Source organism: Plodia interpunctella, chromosome 23, assembly GCF_027563975.2.
Source record: "Plodia interpunctella isolate USDA-ARS_2022_Savannah chromosome 23, ilPloInte3.2, whole genome shotgun sequence".
Taxonomy (NCBI): Eukaryota; Metazoa; Arthropoda; class Insecta; order Lepidoptera; family Pyralidae; genus Plodia; species Plodia interpunctella.
The window spans coordinates 3013706-3039607 of record NC_071316.1 but is presented as its reverse complement, the minus strand read 5'-3'; the positions used below and the strand labels follow the sequence as shown (position 1 = coordinate 3039607).

Genomic DNA, 25902 nt, shown 5'->3' with positions numbered 1-25902 from the left:
ATCATTTGTAAGATTACAATTATACAGAATTCAATTCAGACTAAAATAAAGTGTTTCAGTGATTACTGGATACATGAATTTAGATTTACTCGAATATATAATACACGAGAAACCTATTTATTAGTACACAATAATTATTAGTAGTGGCCAATATAAAGTGAATCCCAATGCCAACTATCCCTATCCCAACTAATATTATAAATGTGTGTGAAAAGAAGTTTGTTTGTTACCTCTTCGCGCATTATATACTGGACCGATTATTATGGGTACATGGGTAGAAAATATAGAATAACACATTGGGTACTTTTTATCCCGAAATACCCATGGGAACGAAGCCCCGGGGCGCAACTAGTATTTTATATATGGGATAAAAACGCTATACATATTACGTATTCCGTGTGCATGGGCCCTTAGATGACTTAAAAAATATGACAGAGATATACGCGACATTTTAAATAGCTCCGATTCGAATCGCACCCTCACTGTTCCGTTCAGTGCACCAGTTACGAGTGATATTGCTAACACAGTTGCCGGATTCTATTCAAGTTGCCCAAAGGCATCTGAGTTCACTTTACGACTCCCTACCGACATCTAAAAAGCAACTAATCTCATGAACTCAAACTATCAACCAGTCTATTTGTCAGGTGCGATTCGAGGAATAAATAAGGATTTCTTTTCACTGACAACACTAAGCATCATTCATAAGGAAACCTTGAAAATATCACTTTAAAGATAGGTTTATTGCACCGTCAACTTAAACGTGTGCAGAAAAGCGCAAAGTACGCCATTTAGTTACCATTTAAAACATCAGCTGCGCGTCGGATAAAACTAACGTCAAATTTGACTGTGCAACTCACCCTTATACAAATAAATACATTCAGGTTTGCTTTACACTCGAATAGGAAACAAAACCTTTTAAATTCAGAAGCCAGCGAGTTAAGGTCAAGATCCGAGGCGCATATCTTAAAAGATCCATTGTTCAAGTATCTCCCGAATCTACTTACGTGGAGGGGACTGAAGGAAAAAGTTAAGACGCAGCAGTATCTAAGTACCTGAAACTTTTGTGATCGGTTTTAGTTTGTTATGTTTTTAGGTGGTTGAAGATGCGATTCTTCTTCTTGACCTATCCCCACTCATGTGGGGTCGGCACAGTATGTAAGTTCCTTCCATTTCGTTATGTCATTAGCCATATCCATTGATACTCCTTTCCTGTTCATACTATTCTTGACACACTCCATCCATTTCTTCTTAGGTCTTCCTCTAATCCTGCAGCCTTTTACTTCCTTCCATCGGTTACGGTTTACGGTTGAAGATGCGATTATTAAACTGAAATTGTACATTGATAACCCCTAATATACTGACTTGCACTGATAACCCCTAATTTTGGAATCAGAAACCAACACAGGCACAACATTATCTTAAAAGCAATTTTTTTTCATACGTATTCAAGTTTTTTCTATCTTCTAAGATTCAACTAATTAAATTGATATAAGTCTTATAAATAAAACATTATCTACTCAATCAAGTCAATACATAAATATATTTGGTCAAAACGAATTGAGTTAATACATGAGGTAAAAAATGCAACATGAATTCATTTTCCTTACATATAAAAAGGAATAATATCTGTGCATTGATTTTAGAATACTGACAATTACAATAACGATGCAGAAATGAAAAATAAAGTTTCATTCTCCATTTCTGCATCCAGAGTCAGTTGACTCTGGACTCCAACGCTTTACGGCTGAGGAAAAATCTGGGATGATGTGATCATCATCTCTTCTGATGAAGAGAGGGAGGAGAAATTTCAGATTACTGGCAATATAAACATTTCACTTTGATACGCGGCGTCTTTATTTTTGTTTAAGTCTGTGGGGTGGAATGCAATCATGCCGAGCGCCTGGGGCTCAATTTTTATCGGGCAGAATGTTAAGTTGACAATTATTTGCATTTGGCCCATCATTGCGTATTGATTCGAGGTAGGAGGACCAGGAAGCATATTTTTTTCTTATTAATTGTGCCTAAATTTCGGCTGAGGAATATGGATCCTGTCCTAGAACGGGACCACTCCATATCCTGCCTGCGTTATCGTATGAGGCGATTCAGGAATAAAAGGCCTAAGCTGATAAGCTATCGTTGAAATCCCTGACAATAATAGCATTCCCAAAGAGGGTTGACGTCAGACAGGTAGCCAATCTTCAATTTCAAAATTTAAATGTTTATGTATTAATTTCAAAATTTAAATGTACGCGGACTCCGGGCCGGCACATGTTTTTTTGTTCACACGTGTTGTAGAATATAACCTGATTTTTTTTTACATTTTACTTACTTACCCTTTTTATCTCAAAATTCCGACTTGAGAGGATATAGGATTTTTGAGATTATAAGATTAATAAAGAGTTGAAGATTAATAAGATTTTTTGCGAAATTATTAAATGCTGAAATATTTTTTTTCTATTATAGTATTTTTTCACTTTTTTTTGTAATAATAAATCCTTACGAGAAATTCGTATCATCTTGTTTTTCTTAGAATGTGATTTTATAATATTACCTAGCAAAGTAACACGTCAAACCACAAAGGCGAAATAAATTGACTACTACAATTTGAATTTCATCACAAATTATTGATTTATTTACCAAATTCTAGTTTACTCAAAACCCTATTTGATTTCGGCTTTCAGTAGTCAGGGTTGTCAAAGAAATGAAATTTTACTGAAATATAAATATATTCAAAAAAGATTACGTCTAAGTCGATCCGCTCAAATTGAACTGGAATATCGAAATATTGTTTGATTTAATAGTACGGTTAACAGCACGTCGTCAGTCTAATGGTTAGACTGCAAAAAAAAAACATTTTTACCACCACAATTAAGAGGTACGTAACGGCAACATATAGCGGTGGTGGTGTAATGATTAAGACGCCCGCCTGTGGATCGAAAGGTCCCAGGAAGGGTTCGAATCCTACTCGTGCCATATGAGTTTGTATACCAATCTGACTCATGTATTGTAGTTTTCATCGACCACCTTGCTTCCGGTGAAGGAAAACATAGTGAGGAAACCTGCGCATCGGTTGATTATTAACTTGTGTGTGAAATGGAGAAGGCAAGACAAGGCAAATCACTCCAATACTAATGCCAAGAAAGTTGTTGTGTGTGTTTAATTCCACGTAATGACCACGATTCTCAGCCATTAGGAATACGACTATGAAGAAGAAGAACGGCAACATAACATGTCGTTGACTACACTTATTTATTTCCATAAAATTCATTAAAGTAGCTAGGTATGATCATTTTCAGCCTACTTCGACCCACTGTGGATCCTATAGTTGATAAATAGTTTCATCAAAATCATATCTTCTTCAGATTTCTCAAAGCATCACACGACACCATACTCAGTAATACCGTTATCAAAACTTGCCCTCCAACAGTCATAGGGCTGCCACAAAAAGTATTACCGCCGTCCAAAGCCCTGAGAACTAGCACATTAGCATACGTACACAAAACCAAATCCGTTCGGAGTTATTGCTTGTCCCTTGGGTCTCAATATATTCCACTATTTTTATTTACTTGAAAAGAAGCTTTCACACGTTGAATTCCTGTCTCTCGAATGTGAAACAGACGTGGAATACGTTATTCGCAATTTTGCTGTGTCAAGTTTATCTTAGGACTGTAATTTTTATATTGAAAAATATTTGTGAGAGCAAAAACAATGCCCGATGTTTAATATTTTATCTGTGGTGTTATATTATTTCGTTCAGTACGCAGGTGATAGGACACGCAAACAATGAGAATGTGTCCAGGTTTGGGGAGAGGCACTACATTGGCAGGCAGTGTGGGCCTACAGCCCCAACTGAACAAGTTTCTTATGCCGTCCATCTCATAATCTGTACAGTTGCGAATCTGTCCACTTGCTATGGAGGGATATTTTCTTTGCTACGGCAGACTTGTACACGAGTACTCGTGTACATAAAAAGTATTATTGTATATCCCGATTTTTTTGGAACACGGTGCCAATTTTGAAAAAGGTCAAACAGCGATGAGTCTCCATTTTCTAAAGCATATTGTATTCAATATGCTTTATGAGGACTATGCCTTTCAGGTTACTATTGAACCAACGTGATTATACGTCATGTTATCCATGGTTCCATGGATAAAATGCATCAATAAAATGCAGCCATGTGTTCAACTACTTTTTATGAAACCCGGATAATCTAGTCACTAGTAGTTAGTCGTATAAATGTAGTCAGTAGTTGATTACTAACATTTAAATATTAGAATTTCCAATGTAAAACTTCAATTTTCGATTGGACATATTCTTAGCTTTGCAGTAGTTTTATCATAACTATGCTCAATGTTGTCTGCAGTAATTTTCAATTAAACTTATAATGCGTCTCGCGTTCTCTCAAAGTTACTGTGTAAGCGGATTAAAATAACGACTAAAAGTCGATGCAAGTCTAAAAGTTTGCCAGTAATATCGGGTCTTCATATTGTTCTTAGAGGCACTGAAATCCATTGTTTTAATACTACATTTAAAATACCTCGAGTTGTTGTTATTAATTTGCTGTATTTGTTCATCTATGACTTTTGTTTTACTATCTATTGTTTGCGAAGTAAATTATTTTGAAATGGTTTTGTTTCAAGCATTGTTGTATGCAAGCTGCTAGCTACAGTGTTTGTTTTAATATTTGAATATTTTATACTTATGATCTTCAGTCATGTTCATTGGTTACAAATACCCATTTGAAAATTATTTATTTGCCAAAATTATTAAATTTAAAGCTCAAATAATGTAGGATACTAAAGATAATACCAAATTTTCTTCTAGAAAATTCACAACCTCATTTTCTGTCGAACAACGTTCAGGCTTCAACGAAAAAATACAACGAATTTGTACCACGAAATTGTCAGCTCGTTAAATCTGCATAGCAAACATTAAGATAACTTTCAAAACAATTGTTCGAGGGAAAAAACTCACGGTTTTAATTAATAAAAATGGCGGCGCAAAATGTCTGCAATTCAAACATGGCGCGGCTCGGCCAATGAGAGTCGCGCTTTATGTACATATGCTAATGAGTGACAACCCTGTGCGAATGGAATTGTCGTGTCAGGGTTGTCATTACGCTGTGAGGTTGCCTCCGCGCTGTTATTTTTAAATTTGAATACCTAATGTTCATACTCAATGTCTTTTGAAGTCGCCTTTATCATTACAGCCTTTTTAAAAATATTATGTGCCTAATTAATTTTTCTTTGCTGAAATTTGGGTATGTATAATTGATATTCAGTCGGAAATATATCATGTATTTAATTTCGAATTAAAACCAAACCTTCCTCTATGCAAAACTGCCTACATTACATCCATTAAGGAAATAACCAAATACCTATAAATAAGTTATTTTTGTGATTATTATTAGAATAGTCTAATGATCGTCACAAATAAAGAGATTTTGTGAAGAAGGTAGGACGCTCAGCAGTGAGCAGACGGCTGATGGAGAAGGAGGAATGCGTACAAATAGACACGTTTTTATTGGAGTATTAGCTGCATCTCGTGACTTCACTTCTGTGGGAATTTCGCTACAATTGTACCAAATTTCTTTGAAATTCGTCCACTAAACTTTTTTTGATTGAGTAACAAAAATGCTCACACAGATACATCCAATCTTTCGCCTATGTAGTAAACTAGCTGTGCCCCGGGACTTTGTTTCTGTGTTTATTTCAGGATACATATTAACTTAAGTACCCTGTGTTGTGTCTACTGAAATTTGCGTGACTAAGTAACAAACAACAATTGAATTCCTATCGAAACTTTGGCACTTGTAATATTAATAATGGACTCCATATGATTCCACGTAAAACTCCTTCAGATTTCTCCGAAACATTGCTTTGAAAATAAAAATTAGATAACCTACTTACATTTGATATCTCCAGGCTTCAATATATTTCCTTATCCTCCCAAAAGGTAATATATGTTACCCGCAAGCATCTCCGAAAATTTTCACACTCGAGAAGTTCGCTTATTTTTATTTATGCGTGAACATTTCGTTGGAAATGGACTCTTAAAATGCAAACTCGATTCATGCTGGCTTCCTTTTTATTTACGAATATTCCTTCAGGGGTTGGGTATAATTTCAGGTGTACTGAACAGTTTCTGGGAAGATTTTCTCAGCTTTTGTGGGCCGAAGACTGTATAAACCAATCTCTGGGTTGGCTTGGTTTGCTTACTTGCAGCGTACAATCATCAATTGAAACAACTATTAGTACATATAGGTATATATATATATATTCGAGAAACAGAAAGGAAAATGTTATTGCAAATAGGAAATATTTTTATTAAAAATTAATACTATTATTAACAATAATTAATACTCTTTGTTTGTTCTTCTTTCACGTCAAACTAGAGCTTTGGATATACGTCATTTTCGGTGTAGAGGAAGTTGAAAAGCTGGAGAGTAACGTAGGTTATTTTTCTGCTGTGGAGCTTTTCTTCCATAAAACGAAAATAATACATTTTTGATCTGCCAACTTGTAACTAACAAAAAATAATTAGTTTAAACATCTTCACAAAACGAAAAGAAAAAAAAACTATTACAGTTCTGTAATATTGAAAGGAAAAGTTGCCATAATCTTCTTTGTAGGACTTATGGCGACTTACAAGGAAACATCCTCGGAAAAAAATGTAAAAGAGAGGTGAATCGAGTTCATTTAAATATGTATAAAGCCTTCAAAGATATCGTTTGGGCCTGTAAGACGATATTTGGGACTTTTGGACTAGATGAGTCAGTAATTTTACGCACTAGTAAGGATGGTCAGAATGATATAAAATTGGATTTTCCATTTGTTTGATGGGATATTTTGATTTGCTATGCGTTATTTTTATTTATTTACTACCTACATAACTATTCGTTCGAAACTCTTCCATCATTGAAGCTAAAAGTTTGTGGCGTTGTGTTTCTTCAATTAGTTTTATTGTTACAATTTCACATCTGTGTCTGTTCTTTACTTTCGTAGACCGAATTTACCCATAGTTGGGTATAGGCCTCTCCATTATTTATTTATTTAAAACCATCGGGTGTCCCACTGCTGGGTAAATTCCATTCTTTCCATTTGGTCCGGTCCTGTGTTGTAGTCGTCCAGTTTTTGCGAAACCTGTCGAGTGCTTCATTATAGTTTTCCATTTGACCCGAATTTTTGCCATTCTTTCGTTCATATCGAGTGTGTTATTGCTCAATTGAAACAAATTGCAAACAGTTTAATCGCCTAAAGGCATCTGACATGACTTTTACAACTATCTACCGCCGTCTAGTGGCAAGTAGTCGCATCTACACTAGTGAACTAAACTGTCCACGAATGTGAAAGTTTCCTCAAGATGTTTTCTTCAGAAGCAAGCTTTCCTTCGGAAGCAAGCTTTCCTTCGGAAGCAAGCTCGATCACTCCTATTACTTTACAAAATTTCAGATCCCTTTACTCTCAATAATTTCAAGAACAATCAATTCTGCGTGATACGACAACAACAGAAAAACAACTGAACAAAAAAAAATGATATTCTCAATATTATTTCTAAAGGTTAAGTACATTATTTATTTAGTTATCTCACTACGACAAGTTATCAGAAAATATCGAAATAAGTCACATTTTGTTGTATGATCCCTTCGATAAATGAGCTTTCGAAACCATCAAAGGGCTTTGATGCCCTTTGTATAAAGCCCAAGTATTACTTTGTACCTTGTATTTGTCAAGCATGACATGACAACATGTCAATGATGTAAAATTATTATTTTGCTACGATATTTTCATTTTATTTTTAAAATACTCTCTGCATTATATTCATATAAGAGAAAAACTAGGATAACTTTATTTGTGAGGTAATGCGTATGCAGCACAAATTGTATGGAACTGTACGCATTGTACGTGCAGCTACAATTTCATACAACGATTGTTGTAAGTATACGAATTTTATTTAAAAGTGTTCATTTTACGTAAAAAGAAAATTATAACAAAACATCGTATCGTTCATACATTCACGCCTACTTTTATAATGTTAAGTGAATTAAAGTAAACCTAACTAGAAATAAGTTATTAGATGTTTACTCCAAAAGTTTTTTGCCTATTTGGCTGTTTCAATCAAGGTTAAAAATGACACTTGACGAGAAAATTTGTAAAAAAATAAAAAAAATCAGTACCAAGTTTTTTTTAATTTTATCATTATTTAGATATAATTAAAATACTATATTATAGAAGTTTTAATTAGAATACATCTAATAAAAGACAAAACACAAACGGTGCAGAGAAATGTTCAGAAGTTCCAATAACCCCGCACGTCAACATTTGGCCAATCAACATTGAAAAAAACATGTTTGCCACAAACAGCACACTCAATATTACGTTGGATTTGTTTGTTAGAAAGTTATGGCACAAAACATGGAAGACATAGAACACAACCTCGTTCATTTCTGAATTAATTAATTTTTGGTTTAAAAGGTACTGATTAATGAATAAAATTGATTATAAATAAAACCACCTCTCTCGCTTGTACATGTTGGTTATGTAATTGTTTCTTATTGGCTGCCAAGGCTACGTTAAGATAAATAACTATAACTAAGATAAATAATCAATGAGATTATTAAATTAAAGCTTGTTATAAACATATTTTATAAAATATATATATAGTTTTGTTAAAACTTTCCCTCTTCAAACATTTGGGATGGGTTTCACCAGTCAACTTTCACGTTATCTTTAACATGCGCAGAAAAACGCAAAGTATGCAATTTTATCAAAACGTCGACGGGGCGGCGCGCAGTTTAAAGTTAACGTCAAAGTTGATTCGTGCAACCCACTCTTTAAGTAGTATTGACTTACTTTGCTAGCGACCTTTCAAGTAAATCTTATTTAGCAAACACTTGACGCAGTTCGGGCGTGATAATATTATTTTTCTGCATACTTCATGACTTTGCTTCTATACTGACTTTGTTTTTGTTTTTTGCCAGAGTTTAAACACCGAGACAAATGGCTTTTTCTGTTTGTTTTGCGACGCTATTAATATCAATAATGATAAAACAAGCGTGAATTACAAATAGTGAACTCAATCAAGGAAAATGTGTGTGTAACCACAGAGTAAGTATAGAGTAGAGCGAGTATCCGTGTGATTACGATCAGTAAAGTCTAGATCGTTTTTATTACAAATACGAGCTATTATTGCTCTAGATATGTTTACATTTAGGAAAAAATGTTTTCTGTCGTAATGTTTTTTTCTGTCATCGATTGCAGCGTGACTGCTTTGACATTGATAATATTATTAGATGACCTCCGTGGCGTAGTGATCACCACGCCCGTCCGCTATCTGGATGTGCTTGGTTCGATTCCCAGCGCGAGAAAATATTTGCATCTGTAGTCACAAACATTTGTCTCGATGCGTTGTGCACAGTTTCGTGTTTGTGTCCACCGTACCTGCGATTAAGCTTAGCGCTTAATGTGAGCCGTGGAGTGTAGTCGACTTCATTCATTCGAACCAAAAACACAAGATTATTTTTTAAATGCGCTTCAGTCCCGTCATACCCTGGTGATATATAGTTATTTTAAAGTTAAACGATACCACTGACCAATATTGTTGTATTATACATGTTTATTTGAAATCTGGTGCGTATTTACATGTAAAAACACAGGAATAGGGCTGTGCATTGGAGAAAACTGCATACATCTGGACGTGCCGTTATCGGCCAGTAATATATGTGCAGCGTTCGCATTGCATGCATTTATTTATTGCACTCCGGAGCGAGGTAACGGCGCGCTTTGTATGGCCTCAAATTATAGAAGTTACAGAAGTGCATCTTAATTTCGTTAATCTCTCTCTCTCGCTCTTTTCCTTGTGCTTTCTCTGCTATTGAGCATATCCCATCTCAATGCCAACTAATATTATAAATGCGAAAATAACTTTATTTGTTTACTCTCACACATTCTCTACTGGACCGATGGTTATGAAATTTGGTACACGGGTAGAAAATAATACGTAGGGTACTTTTTATCCCGAAAATCCCACGGGAACGATGCCCCGGAGCGCAGCTAGTATTTAATAATTTAATCCATTTTGCCTTCTCTTTCCGCGCGTTACAACTTACTATAGTTATATGGTCAACTCCTCCTTCCATCGTATCCTCATTGCTGAGGATCGTAATGCTTATTGCATTGTGTTCCTCCAGTTGGATCTAAGCTTACGTTACGTATTACTTATAAATATGTTTTAAATTGTAATAATTTTCACAAATTTCTATTGTAACTTTAAAAGTATATCTTTTAAAATATTGAATTTAGTGTTTTATTTTATCAATTTGTAAATTCTTTATTCAAAAGCTTCCTATTTACACGCAGAATCGTGTAAAAAATCGTTTTTCTTCCGTATCTTCGTTGATTTGTAGCACGTTTCAGGTGTTGCCTTACAATCTACATAAAGATTCGATATCTTAGCGTTGTATATCTGCTTTATTTAGAATAGTCGAAATGTTATTCTGAGCTGTTTGTATCAGTGATCTAGAATCTAGTAGTGGTGTGAATTTACTATATTTTTATTATTTCCCAATACAAGAGATGTTTTCATATCGACCTAATGCTTTTAATACCTAAATAATCAAAACAGAAACAATGTATCATTTTGTTTTGAATTTCAATAAAGTAAATGACCATTTTGGGTTTTATATGCATTTCTCTAAAACTGCAGTTCCAGTACTTTCTGCCCATGGATGTCGTACAAGACGACTAAGGGACACATGCCTTTACAGCAGATAGGCAACAATAGCATACCCGAAGAGGGTTGACGTCAGGCAGGCAACCGGTTGCCAAAGCAAAGCCAAATCCTTAAAATTTAATGGTTGATTTTTTACCCTAACCCTAGCCTTCGGGGCGTCACAGCTCCGAATGAGAGAACCACGAGGATGAGAGAGAGACTTTTCCGCTATTACAAGTACAATTCCGTAGATTTCCATGGAGTGTAACTTGACTTTCATTTGACTGTACAGTCTTTTTGTAAATGTAATTAATTTTGGCCTTTATTTTATTTTTCGATCCCCAAATTCGCTCAGAATTAGTCACACGAGCCGAAAATCAATCAAGTGAGAGAAAAAGTTCAAAAATAATTCGAGACGCGAAGAATGTGTGTTTTTCATCATAAAAAACTAATTTTGTCCTGTCGTTATCAAGATTAAAAAAACTGAATTAACTGCTTGTGCGATTAATGACAACTGAAACATTAGGGTGATGGTACACTGGAACGTAAAGCGATATTACTTTACGTTTTTAAATTATTATTTTTTTAAAGAATTATCCAAGTTTTTTGATATAAACAAACAAGTTGAAAATCATATCATTACAAATTAATTTATTGTAGAAATAAAATATTGTCTATACGCAATATAGGGCTAAGTAATTGTGAGCTCTTTAAATCTACTCAATAATTAAAATCACATTGATGACATTGAAAATTATTGGAAAGAAAAAACGAAAATCAAAGTGATATTCAGTATAGTCATGCAAGTGCATTTATATATTTTATGTTTTAGAAACCATATTAATTTAGTTTTTTTTTTTTACTTTATTACTAAAACATAAGGCGGATTTCAAGCCTCAGGATTTTCCCAATAGCCAAGATCGCTGAGAGAAAAGAAAATTTTTGGCCATATTCATGTCATGCTACTAGGTTGTCCTATCATTTGTATATTCTTGCGACGCTTCGCGTGTTGGTGTGCACATACCTTCAGGCAAGATTCGATAAGCATGCTAAAAACTAATAATGCTCAGATTTAAAGTATAACTAAGTGTTATTTGATGGTAATTCGGGGAGTGATTAGCCAAGTTATAGTATAATTAGTAGGATTTTTCAAGCAAACCCGTGAATTAATGTTATCTTAAACACTATTTATTACAGCCTTCTTTGCTAGAATATTATTTTTTTGGAAAATTGGGGGCTATTATTTTTATGTATACAGCAGCAGATTCATTGACCTCTGCCTAATAGTCATCATGCTAGACTTGGACATTGGAGGTCCCGTGTTTGGTGCCCGGTCATGTCAAAATGGAAAACATGGACCTGGATCTTATATTTATCTGTATAATCACATAAGCATAGAGTAACAACTATATGTGAACTCTGCATGTTGATATAGAGTTGTGTGTATGTTAGTATAAAACAAAGTTAAATGTTGAATCTATGTTAGTATAAAACAAAGTTGCTTCCCGCTGTTTGTCTGCCTTTCTACAGAATTGAATACTCTTATTACAGAAAATAAGTCCCTACTTTTTTTTAAATATTTTTTTTACACAACTTAGTATGGGATCCAAATTGCGCGATTACGATTTATTAATAGTTTTTTTACGTTTATTCAATTGCTGTCTCGATGATATAATCAGGTCATAAAAACAAATATCCATTGTAGTTATTGGTACATAGAACTAGTTGGAATACCAGGCGTTGCTCTGTAAAAGGGTACGCTAGTTATGTGCAACCTAAATTTAGAAATGGCGAGTCGGTATGGCTGGTGCATTCCTACAGCCGGCTGGTACAAGTCACAAGGGGTTTTACTTACATATTTTAAAACAAAGTCCTCTGCCGCGTCTGTCTGTCTGCCTATTTGCGATAAACTAATAAACGACTGTATCGATTTTCATGCGATTTTCACCAATGGACAATGTGATTCCAGAGGAAGGTTTAAGTGTATTATTTATTACGTTTTTACCCGAGCAAAGCTGGAACGGGCCGCTAGTTATACTATGAAGTATTCTCGGTGTATTTTCGAGCATTTTGACCGACGTCATTACAATCCTTCAATATAAAGAACCTTTTAAAATCTTCAAAATCTAATATTGTACGATTATACACATAGATAGCACAGATAAATCATAAATTAAGGAACATAGTAAAAAGATTATTGTCTTTGTTAAAATTCATCCTTCTACTTCTACTTTTCGTATCGATGGTATTTGACAACAAGAGGATGATTCTACTAATAATATGTTATAAAAATTAATTGCCTGGATAAAACTGTATGAAACACGACTATTAGATGTCTTTTATTAGCCCGTGGTGGTCACTTTGATTAATCAGTTTCATTATTTTGTGTTCCGTATTTTTAGTTCTCATTAACGTAATTGTACCTTATATATTTGTAACGCTCATATAATTATTAGGTATTTGTACATTGTATATATTACATCATTTCTACTCACGTCACACAAACATGGTACGGCTCATTTGATATATCTATTGGACAAAAATCTTTACAATGAGTTTATAAAGATGAAACTCATACATACTTATTAAGTGCTGACACATTTATGCCATATTTTTTCCAGTTGTTTCCAGTTGTTGAGCGTCGAAGCCCAGGGTCCGCTGATGTCTACTCTAACGTTTTTTTGTTAGCTAGCCACATAGTTTTCTTGGCCTTTAGTTTGTGACTTGTACCACGCGCTAAGTGGTACCGCGGCCACAAGGGGAGCTTGCGTCCCTAAACGGCTTATGTCAACGGTAAGCAAGCTGTAGCTTCAATGAGCTAAAACTTTTTGTGGATCTGCTTATCTTCTCTTCATATGGTTATGTTTGTTTATAGAGGTAAATGCTTTACGTGGCCTTTAATAGAAAGAAAAAAGACATAATATTTGTCTGTTTCGCTCCGGCAAGATATAATACATTATACACCTGAATCTTCCTTAGGAATCACTGTATATATTGGTAAAAACCGTACAATAATTCGCCTGGTAGGTTTGGAGTTATTCGCTAACGAACAAATAGACAGACGCGGCAAAGGACGTCATTTAAACTTGCTTGCGATCAAGTCTTTGTTGCTAACATGTGGGTCAAACTTTATTCAGAAGCTCTGACATGATTTTATGAATAAATAAAACGATTATGTAGTTAAGAATTGAATCGCTTATTAATTTGTTGTGGTTTTAACAGAAATATTATTCTGGTAAGTGATATTACATACTGCATTTAACTAGTCCCGACTTCTCGAGTGCCGATAAAATTACATATAAGGCGGTAAACTGCAATACAACACTAGAATAACTGAAACAGCGTATAAATGGTCTGCCAGACCTCTATCTCGCGGTAATAAGGTCTAAATTACAATGAATTAACTTGATACGTTACCTCCAATAGCAAAGTACAGTTCTAGGTAATGTACTGGATAAAATCTAGATTCTAGCTCGCTATATCTAGTCTTTGCATTAGAGATCTGGAAAACTTAAGTAGGCTATACACCTTAAACAAGTGACAATGTAACCTAAATTATGTTAAACTGGTGCCTAAGATTAGATCTAAGTTTACTGCCTAAACAACGTCATAAATATACGAACAGTAAAGTGAGACAGCATTAAATATGGTGTATGTCTTCTTGGCATTTGCGAAGGAAAGTGGGTTGCTTTTGGTATTTCGTATTAAGTGTAGAAATCTGAATATAAAATTGTCTTGAAATTAATATCTTAATTATCCACACGAAATTTTGATATAAGGCCTACATTTGTTAATTGACGTCTTTTGAGAAAAGGCTGTGCTGTAGTTTGTTGCGTCGCTTCTTCTTCCCCTGCGCTTTGGAAGACGGCAGTAGACTCAATTGAAGTAATTTATTGACGTCAATAAATTGCTTCAATTATATATTATCCTAAATTGAATAAAGAATTTCCAATGGAATTGAATTTTAATTTGTGGGTGTATGTAAATATGACACGTTGTGATTCTCATTCATATTGAGTGAATGTATGACCGACAAAGTTTTCTCATCGTTATTTTCGAAGAGGTTAGACAGAGCCTATGGCTATTTCAATGATTTCTTTTTCTCGATCCCCGGCGCTCATATCAAGCTGGAAAATTAACTTTTTCATATCGACCTTGGTCTACGATGTAATTTCGTTAAATTAGTATCTCATAACACCAATCTCGAAGTTACTTTAGGGCTAGCTCAACCTGTGTGGTTTGTTCTTATATATTTTATCACCTTTTCACTTTCGCTACTTAACCTAAATTATATTTCAAGTAGCTTGTAGTTTATCGCCCTATAGCACCGTTTTAAGGGCACAAAGCCGTGTATTACACGATCAAGAAGCTGAATAGCCACTTATGTTATGAAAATTTCGCGGCACTCAATAGTTGAATGGTGATTTGGCGGTAAGTGCATTCGTGAAATTGTAGACACAAAATGGACGCTTTGTGTCTAGTTTCTACAGAGGTAATAGGTAGTACAGTCAACTGCATGGGAACTTTATATAGGAGGCTTTTCTCTTTCTCTCGATAATAACAACCAAATCTTAATTTAGGGGTGAACTTGACAAGTGCTGTAAAACTGAAGTGAATTTTCGAACAACCAAAGGATTTCGTAATTTTCGACAAACGTAACTCTATTGTTTACGTTAAGTCGAGTTCAGCCTTAAATGAAGTAGTGGCAGTTATTTTAAAACCGGCAGGTTATTAAGTTTCATTTTTCAAAGCTGTAAAAAACTAATAAAACAATTAAATAAATCCTGATGGTCCCGTTTTTACTATTCGTAATACGGAACCCTAAAAACGAGCTGAACTAAACTCCAGGTGTTGCCACTAACAACATCACTTACTCTAGAGAATCCGGATTTTTCCAGATTTCACAAGTTTTTACTGGATATGCTACATTTTATCTCCCAGTTTTACAGCGACACGAATTATATTTTAGTTTTTATCGCAACTGTACATCTTCAATGCTTTGTCTTGAAATTTTTGATGTCATTTTATTGTCGTCATACTGTAGTAGAATAGTCATTTATGATATAAGATTGTGCTTCCTTCTTTAAACTATAAAAATGCTTTACCCTTTATATTTTTTAAACTTTGTATACATAAAGTCAGGTGAGATTTGGTATACCATTATTACTGTGAACCCATAGGAAAAACACGCGAGCGAAGCTGCGGAATAAAGCTAATTATTTATGTAAAAATGTTTGAAAAGCCGAAAATCAATACCGTATTAATATTTAAATTTTTGAAGATTTTTTTTTATGGTAATGTTTTTATTGGGCTATAAATCAATTAATCCATACATATTATCACTCAACACGCTCCACATTCTCAGTTTAAAGCGATTAACGCCTATTTAACTAAATGCCTACCAACCGAAGAACAAAATGAAATACCTGATGGGATTTGATGGAAACCAGTAAAAAGTGGAGGGCATAATTAAAAATTATTGAATGGTGGCGCCATCAAACGAAACGAAAACGGATGATACATTAAACTAAAAGACAACGAATGGTGTTCTTAAATCAGCTGTATTCTTTTGTTTATTGGAATGTTAAGCCGACTATTACATTATCGCGGAACAGCTCGCCGAACTTTGGCGGTATACATTGCTGGGTTTTCAAATATTATCAAATGGTCAAACCGGTGGCGGCGTCGTGGATCGGGTCGGGAGGTTCCCTCTATTGTGGTTGAGCTTCAACGCGTCAACTCGTGAATGGGTGAATATATATTCACGAGTTATATATAATAATAGGGACCGACACTGTTTGAATGAGTTTCTTTCGGCATTTCTTCTCAGCAGTGGTCAGAATTGCAGAGCATACCAGCTGCGCTACTCACTAGCCTGTGTTTACGTGAGAATTTTAGTATAACAGTAACCTTTAATTACTTCTAATTGGAATCTTCATATGTGGCAAATTTCATAAAAACCGGTTAGTATTTGTTGCGTAAAACAAAGTAAACCAATGCAATCTAATAAAGCGTCTGAAAGAAATATTTATCAGAATTTATATATATATATATATATATTATATATTATTTATTATATATATATATATATATATATATATATATATATATATATATATATATATTATTTTAATCTTGTACGAACTACGCGTGTTCGTGTATCCGCATCGGCATCTGACTGAGTACAGATATAGTGTGTAGTCGGCATGACATGCAGCTGGCTATACCAACATTGCCAATCACAGCCAATGCCAAATGTTGAACCAGCGTTTTCCGTATGGCTGCCTGCAAATACCTGTGGGGGTGGGGGTAAGGGGGGGTAGACAAACAAGCGTCATGCGGGCCAATTCCGGATAACTATAAGGATCATAGTTTTGCCACTATTGTTTTGCTTGCAACAACTCCAGTCATAGAAGCCATAGCAGTTTGTTTTGCCGGCTGCATACTTCGCGAACCAGAACCAACTTTTATTTTGCATTTGTTTTATTATTACCAAATTTAATATCTATAACAATATAAAGATTATTTTCACAGTTATATATGTATTATAAAAATGCTGCAAATGTTTTCATAAAAAACTACTCAATATGTAAGGTAAAGCGCCCTATAGCCGACCCTTCGACATTACGAATTATAATGTCATCACAGAAACTGTTATAAGCCCCACGTCTTGCCAATATTTTTATCCAACGACGGACTTCTTGGACAATGGGGGTCAGAGTAAAATGTCGTAACTGAAAATTGTTCATTTCCCCACGGGACTAGGCCTTGGGTCCCTACAGGTGTCGTGAGTTATCGTTTGCCATAGCTACTTTATAGGCCATGAATATTACGTTTCACCTTGTACTTACAGCTTCGCTGTCGTTAATATGGGTATTTATCATCAGGATTCGAGCCTTGACAGTTTTTATATGCTCCCCTTGATAGGATTGAAATAAAGCGGTACTTATGACGAGTGTGTGAGTTTTATGAACGACGTAAAATTTATCTTTTAGGGTGTGTTATATGATATAGTTTTGTTTTATGGAATAGTTTTCGAACAAGTGTAAAATATTGGTCGCATCGTACACATAAGTGACAAACAATATAAAGGTGTTCTATTTTAATAAATGTGACAAATATCTCTCTCAGACTAATTAAATTGATTTGCAAAAAAATACTAAACGACACACTCTGAAGACTTGTCTTAAAATGTGATTAATAATTTTGGCTACAGATTTATTTACACTTATTACTTAAGTTTTTTTAAGTAGCATTAATATGAAACTGTTCCAAATCAGTTTTAACGCAAATATAAATGTAAAAAAATTCTATAAATTCTGATAAATATTTCTTTCAGACTCTTTAACAGATTGCATTGGTTTACTTTATTTTACGCAACAAATACTAACCGGTTTTTATGTAATTTGCCACATATGAAGATTCCAATTAGAAGTAACTAAAGGTTACTTTTATACTAAAATTCTCACGTAAACACAGGCTAGTGAGTAGCGCAGCTGGTATGCTCTGCAATTCTGCATGGTAACGTAGCGTTGTTATTGTATAACAGCTTTAACAGCTAAATTCCTAAAACAAGCTGTTCTCGACTGTGGCGTAGCTGGGAAGCCTCGGGCCCGGTATATAAAAGATATGGGACTCTATCTCAACTATGCTGTGTTTATTACACTGATATGATGAGACCTTTTCAGGTATCAGTAATCATAGCTGATTAAGTTATCAAGCTCAAACTGAGTTTAAAGTTTAAGTACAAGTATTCAGTTTAAATTAATAAGTATTAAGTTTATTATAACGCATTTTTCATGTTTTCGTCGGAAATTCAGAAAATTCCCGATAAAAGATTTCCCATTGAGTTTAGGAACATACATACGTTTACAAAGTTTATCTTAATAAACCTGTAGTTTCGCTTTTACTTTGACTGTCTGTCAGCTACGGTAAAAATTTAAATATGTAATGTACGATGTTGATGATTGAGGTAACGAGGGATTAAGGACGAGGGCCCCTAAGCTAGGGAGCCCCAATGCATGGTGCTTTCTTCTCTTGTGGTAGTTACGCCACTTGTTCTCGACGAAGCACACAATCCGTCAGGCGCACCTGCTCTTACTTTAAATTGCCGTTTGTGTTTCTTCCTAACTCTGACTGAAATAAAAGTGGAATTCTTTAGTTTAAAATAAAGCAGTAAAATAATTTTAATATAACAGCCAGATACGTGAACAAATAAATCAAATTTACATGGAATTCAAGTCAAAGGATTTATTTAAATATTAGACTAAATTTTAAATTGCATTGTATTTCTTAACACTGCAACTACTAAGCAAAATTTTGCTTTTATTTTTTATTATACTTTGCATACTATGTATGTATTTTAGTAGCTTTTTCTCATGTTGAAAATATCTTCTCTCTCGTTTTGTTCTTACTATTGGTTTTTCCTTTATTTTTTTATGCCAAATTTCGTCACATGATCTGAGTACAAATATCGTCGCGTCGAACATAATAGATGTTTTTGTAAAGCTGAGATGTGAATTATACGTTTATTACGTATAATTATTATTTATATTTTACTATGATTTCTAAACCGAAAGCGCTCAAGCAGCAGCCTGTCCGAAGAAACAGACAATTTATCTCGGGATGGTCTTCAGTTTCAGGTGCAGTCGCTGTGAACGATCGTTGTACAACTGTTTATTTTTGGTGTATCTTTGTCTCTTTCTTCTTCTTCTTTGCGTGTTGTAGCTTCCCGATACGGTTGTATTTTATATTTTCCCAGGCAGGTGTTGCGCCACGACCACGTTCTAATGAATGGGAAGGTTATTCTTTGATAGAAACTAGCTAGGGGTACCAAAGCTTCTTATACCCAAAGGATAGACAGCAGCCGAATCGTCAAAATTTAATGGTTATTTTATATGTAGTTCTAATAAATTTAAATGCTAAAGTCGACTCGCTAAGAAGAATAAAGGATATTTTTGACGCGAGCTCCGGGTTTTAGAGTAGGCATGGCAGGATCCTTACATCATGCAACCATGATGTAAGGATGAGAGAAAGACTCAATCATAAAACTGGCAATTAGAAAATAATTCTTATTTTAGTTGCCTTTTCAATAGAAATAATAACATTATGAAACAATTTATGCTCCAATGTATGTGCTAGAGTATAAATTGTTTCATGTGTTTAAATTTATTAGAGCAATAATTTAAGATCTAAAATGAAACGGCTGATGAATTAAACTTTCATGTTTAAAACATAAAATTCAGACAAAGCCGCGGGGTAGGACAATGTATATATGTTAAAAAAATAGTATTGAAGTATTATTTATATATTATTATTTACCTTTGTCATTATGTTATTATATAAAATTACGATATGATAGTGAAGACAACTTATTTAATTTGTCATCTGGCTGACCTCCACGGAGGCCAATAAAAGGGCCAGAGGTCGAAAAAGGTGACATTCATTCAGTATGATACTAGTAGTTAATTATGGTTCCATTCTAACGTCAATTTTCAGCTACATTTCATTTTTTTTTTCTATATCAAATGTGAGTTTTTGTTGATTTATGAATGTAAACGGAAACAATTTCACAAAAAACTGACATAGTAACTTACTAAGTAATTTTCGAGTAATAAATCAATTGAAAACTGTATTATTTTTTATCAAAATTTTACTATGTGGCAATGTGACTAAAGTTTTTCGGTATGCCAAAAATTTTAAAACAAAATACTGACTAAAACCACTATGTACGGTATGTAGCTGTACTTACAAACTCATTAGCTGTCCAGAAACGAGCAGCCGCTAGAATTGAGCCTGGACAGGGTAATGCCAGGATATAGATGCATCCAGGAATATTAATGCACAAGCTTTGAGTGTAGCGGCTATGCACCTGTGTCCCGACTCGCCATTGTACGAAAAAGTTAGTCGGACGTGTAGGGTAAACCTCCTTATTAATGGTATGTGCTGTCTGTCGGACATTGACTTGTGTTTTGATGATTCTTTTACGCGAGGGTTCTAAGATGAACACCTGATGACGCTTTTATGAATTTATTCGATACCAATTTAGAAAATAGTTTCTATTTGTTGAATCTTTACTTTTTGTTTATTTATTACAATTTATTTTTCCAAATAAAATTAAAACAATTTTACCCTATAATAAAGATAGAAGAATGTTGTGCGGCGCAAATAAACAAGACAAACTTAACACAAATATGTTTCAATAAAATATACTAATATATTTGTATCTAGGTTAAACTTTATACAGGTAGCCACGTTCGTAAACTAAAAAAAAAATAGTACATTATCTTTAGTTAAGAAACTACTCTAACAAAACTCATATAAGTCTAGCCCAAAAGTAAGTAGTTTACGCAGCAAATAAAATGTGATGGCTTTTTAGTTCCAGCGTACTTCTTATTGTCACTTAGAAAAATAAGTGAAACTTTTTTATGGAATGTTCATGAAAGTTTAAGGCGCAAATAATAGGTAATCGGGATTTTTTTTGGTCTAAGTATTTACTAAAAAATGTTTTTCCTAAATATATATTTAATAAATAACAACCTCGGTGGCGCAGTGGTAAGGTTCTTGCCACTGAACCGAGAGGTCCCGGGTTCGATCCCCGGTCGGGTCATGATGGAAAATGAAATGATCTTTTTCTGATTGGTCCGGGTCTTGGATGTTTATTTATATATGTATTTATTATATAAATATAGTATCGTTGAGTTAGTATCCCATAATACAAGTTTCGAATTTACTTTGGGGCTAGCTCAATCTGTGTGATTCGTCTCAATTTATTATTTAAATATTAGACTAACTATATAAATAGACTAATTTATTAACTATTATAAATAGTTAATAAATCTCTGTGGTGTGTGACATTAAAAGTCTACTTATATCACATGAAACAAAACCGCCATGTATGTAATTAAGAATGTATACGCACTTACCCTCTTTTGTAGCGCGGATGGAATGCTAATAAGCTTTAATACAAAGTTGTTTCACAAATAATAGTTAAAACAGAACTTTATCTATAAGGGAAAATAGTTCTCATGTTTAATCTGAGAATAAATTAATTTAAAGTGTATCGTGTGATTCTACCTTACAATATGACTACTTCGTATCTCGTGGATGCCGTCCAAGCGGATAAGAGACACACAACTTTGGCAGCTGATAGTTATCAATAGCATTCCCAAGGAGTGTTGAGGTCAGGCAATAGGTTGGATGTAAAATCACAGTCAAATCCTCAAAGTTAGGACTTATTTTTAAAATGACACCAGGCTTACTGGCGTCACAGTCCGTATTGAAACAAGGCATACACGAAGATGATGTAAATCGAGATATTCTTCTGTTCTCACAATAATTTGTTTATGCTGGGGCTTGCGATTTTTAGATCTCTATCGAGTGGGTGGCAGGTTAATTTCAAAACTGGCTTCTGCATATCTACTAAATAAAATTTACATTTACTATGTACATATTTAAAATTTTACAACGCTTTCGGTCATTATTTTTAACAACAAATTTGAAATTTAAAATTAATTCATAAAATTATTTTATAAAAACAAACTTGAACCCATTTTCACTGTACAATCATCAACATGTTCATCAAAAGTAGTTCTCACAAACTCTCATGTACATGTACATATATATATATCATTGCCTTTAAGTTCAGATACTAAAAATAAATAGTAAAAGCAAATAAATTATGCAAATTGATCTAATGACGGTGAAATTGTTCAATTTATAATCATATTAAATATTTACCATATTGTACATATGTAACAACGTTCCAATTGTTGTATAAATCTAGTCCCTATATACGAACCATTTATTAAAATAAAATAAAAAAAAACACCAATAAATAAAGCGACAGTTGCACAAACTATCATTACATTTCCAATAAAAAGTACAATCATTAATATTCAACGGCAATCGTTACACTGATTGATGGGCCCGTCATTGGTACGCTCAACAACCTCATTAGTGGTAGTCTAGACCCGACTTAATCCTTCCCGAGTTCACCTCAGACCCTTTATCTACGTCACTGGGCCGCAGGTGTCTTCTATGCACCCCCCCCCCGCCCCCCTCGCAACTCCCCCTCCCAGGCCTTAACAGCACACGATAACACACGCTGTCACATCTCTTGATGAATTGCTTATTAGATTGTCGGCAACGTCAGTGTTTTGCACTTGTATTCTATATTGCCTTTTTTTCGCGCGCCCATCTATTGGCGCGTTTACCTTATTATGTTATTGCCTTTTTATGATTTGTGTAATTTAGTTTAGAATAGGTATGCTAGTTATTATTTTAAATGGCGCTGGTGTGTGTTTTAATGATTTAGCTAAAGTTGTAAATGTGTTTATCCTGCTGTCAGTTTATAAATAACACGTGCTTTTAAGTTTATTCAGATAGAATAATGAAACATGTGCATGGTAAAAAAAAAGCCTTTTGTATCGTTGGAAAACCGGTTAATACCTCGTCGAGCCCTTCACAGTACTGTGGGATAATTTCATTTAGTCTTTCGGCACGACGATTATGCACATAGGTTCTTCTTGCAATACGACAAAGTCTAAATTTGAATGCATTTGTGTAATATATTCAATGAACGTGATTGTCAAATGTTGATTTACTTTCATAATAGAACAGAAAAGTAGAATTCGTGCAAAACTGATATATTTTTCTTTAAAAAAAAACTCATACAAATTTATGTCTTAAAAATATCTGAACACATTTTTTTAAAATAAAATATTAAACCAACAATTTTTATTTAACTAATATTGCTGCCGATTGGAATAGCAAAGACTTTAAAAAATAAATTATCTGATACTCTTTCAGTTGTTAAATAGTCCTCGTTTGCGCCCCATCGTGTTCGGGTTGGGTGCCTGCCTTCCGAATAACATTACAATAGGTAGAAATTCTTTCAAAGATAACGATACCATTTTTTTATTCAATTCACACACACATCTACCTTCCACGCTGTTTGTTGAATTTGTGTGTTTGTGTTAACTTTAAGGCTATGCTTCAGAGAAGAAAATAGAATCACCTCAATTTTAAAATTTACTTATTTGTAAAAATATTTTTTAATACGTGTGACGAATTTAAGAAATAAATTTTATTGTTCTTGGTGTTTATAGTTACGGCAGTCAAGTAATTTTCTCCATCACATTATTTTTTATCGTATTTGCCATCAGAATTCCAATTTTGAAATAAAAATTCTACAACAACTATTAATTTATTATTATTAAATATTCCTACTAATTGTACTTATTTGTTAGCTGCCAGTATTTTATTTGCTATTTTTGCACATAATTTCAAGCCATAAAAATAACAGATAAGATTTTTTAAAATGGTTTTTGTTACATCAATAAAAAATAACATTAGTAAATTGTAAATCTGTCTTAATTTTTATTACATAACCTGATGATTTAAATCGTTTTTGGTTAATACTGTTTCATTTAAATACAGATTTAATTAAAAGCGTCCTTTGATACGGACCGAGTTCCCGGACATTTATTAAATTATCCGAATATCCCACCGACATGCGACATGATGAAATATCCGCTCTTTTTATTAATTCACGAATGTATATTGAGGTTGCTTGTCGAGTTATTCACTTATCCTTTTTTAAATAAATAATTAAGAATTCCGATTTTGAATTCATGTTCGTAATGTATGACAATAAGTCGGTTTTAAATTTAAAATGCAATTGTACTATAGTAGGTTTATTACTTCACTGACTCACTTTGATCACAGAATATTGTGATTTCAATTTGCTATTGTATAAAGTAAGTAATATTTACAACCAGTAAATACTTTATTATTTTTAATTTAAGATTTAGGTATTTCATAAATATTAGCGATAAAATTACATACTTTATACAATAGCAAATTGAAATAACAACATTCTGTGGCCAAAGTGAGTCAGTGAACCTACTTATGTATTGAATTTTATACCTACATGACGAATATATTAAATAAATGAATACCTACTATGAACATAGGTATCCTATAGGCTATTATATAATCACATATGGAATTCATTTAAATAACAGTTCTGTGTAGTTTTGCGAAACATGTTCTGAATAATTAAACAAAGGATACAAATAGTCCATTGTTTTAAATAAACAATTAAATACTTTCTTTTCAATGCATTTAAATTAACATTTTTTTGCCGGATTATTCTACAATATTGTCAACAATGGGTTAAATTTCGCAACAGTATTACAAACATTACAAAATATCCTGCAAATAGCATATAAGTGTGTCAGATTTTGTCTGTTCGTCCCTTCAATGTAGATCTTTCGGATATAAAAAACGCAGATGACATGCCGTTTCGTCACAAACTATTGTTCGAATGACGGATATATATCGCTGTCTCGCTCCCGCCAGCACAAATCGTACGCAGGTAGTCCGGGATGCATTGCTCGCTCGTAAAGTAGTCGTCTCTAGCCTTCTGTCGGTGGAGCGTGCTTACATCGTCGGAATAAAATTAATACAAAATTACGCGTTTATTATAATAGTGTAAAGTTAAACAAAAAAAATATATTTTAAGTGTTAATATATTTTTAGTGAAAATTATCGTTGAGAAGTGTTCTATAACCTAGAATGTGTGAGTGCTGTGTTGTGATAGAAAGAGATGGCGGTAGTTTAGATGTCGTTTTTGGATTTTGATCCCTTGGCCCTCGGCGTCCCGGGTGAACACGTGAGAGTTGCAGTTAGTTTGCGAAATTGTACGTTGTAAAAATTACCACATTCTTGGTCTTTTTTGATTGAACAGGACTAATTAATTTTATTTTTGCATGCTATAGTTTTTGCAATGGTAATGAGACGTTACTGCTATCCAATGTTTACTAACGACCAAATGCACGACTTTATCACTTTCTGAGTAATCGAGACGAAGTGTTAAGTGTGGCAGGAGTTATGGTTTAATATTTTCTAAACTTGGCAGGGTCATGTTGCATTGCACACATGAACTAAATGAAGTTTCGTACTAACCGTAGCATTTCTTCCATATTAGGTAGTCACAGCGAACAATGAACTACTTGTATTTTTTTGCTACTATTATAGGTCCATGCTGGTTAATTTGACATGCGGTATACTGTACATAACTTTAATAATTTATTTGATCTATAAGTAGTTCAGATTATAATGTACAAACAAACATACACATTCGCAAGTTTAGATATAGACTACTAACGACAACATTTACCAATCTAA

At 33.8% G+C, this 25902-nt stretch overlaps 1 protein-coding gene across 12 annotated transcripts in view; it reads left to right on the top strand.

Moving 5' to 3' along the window:
* Positions 1-25902, top strand: part of Cirl (Calcium-independent receptor for alpha-latrotoxin) — a 288078-nt gene that overhangs the window by 144449 nt on the left and 117727 nt on the right. Inside the window, exon 1 of one of the 12 annotated variants that reach the window (XM_053763247.2) lies at positions 25122-25415. The exons of the other annotated variants lie outside the window; for them this stretch is intronic. The gene's annotated coding sequence lies outside the window, so the exon portion shown is untranslated. Of the gene's footprint in view, positions 1-25121; positions 25416-25902 lie in introns of those variants that run through there. 12 annotated transcript variants of the gene reach the window in all.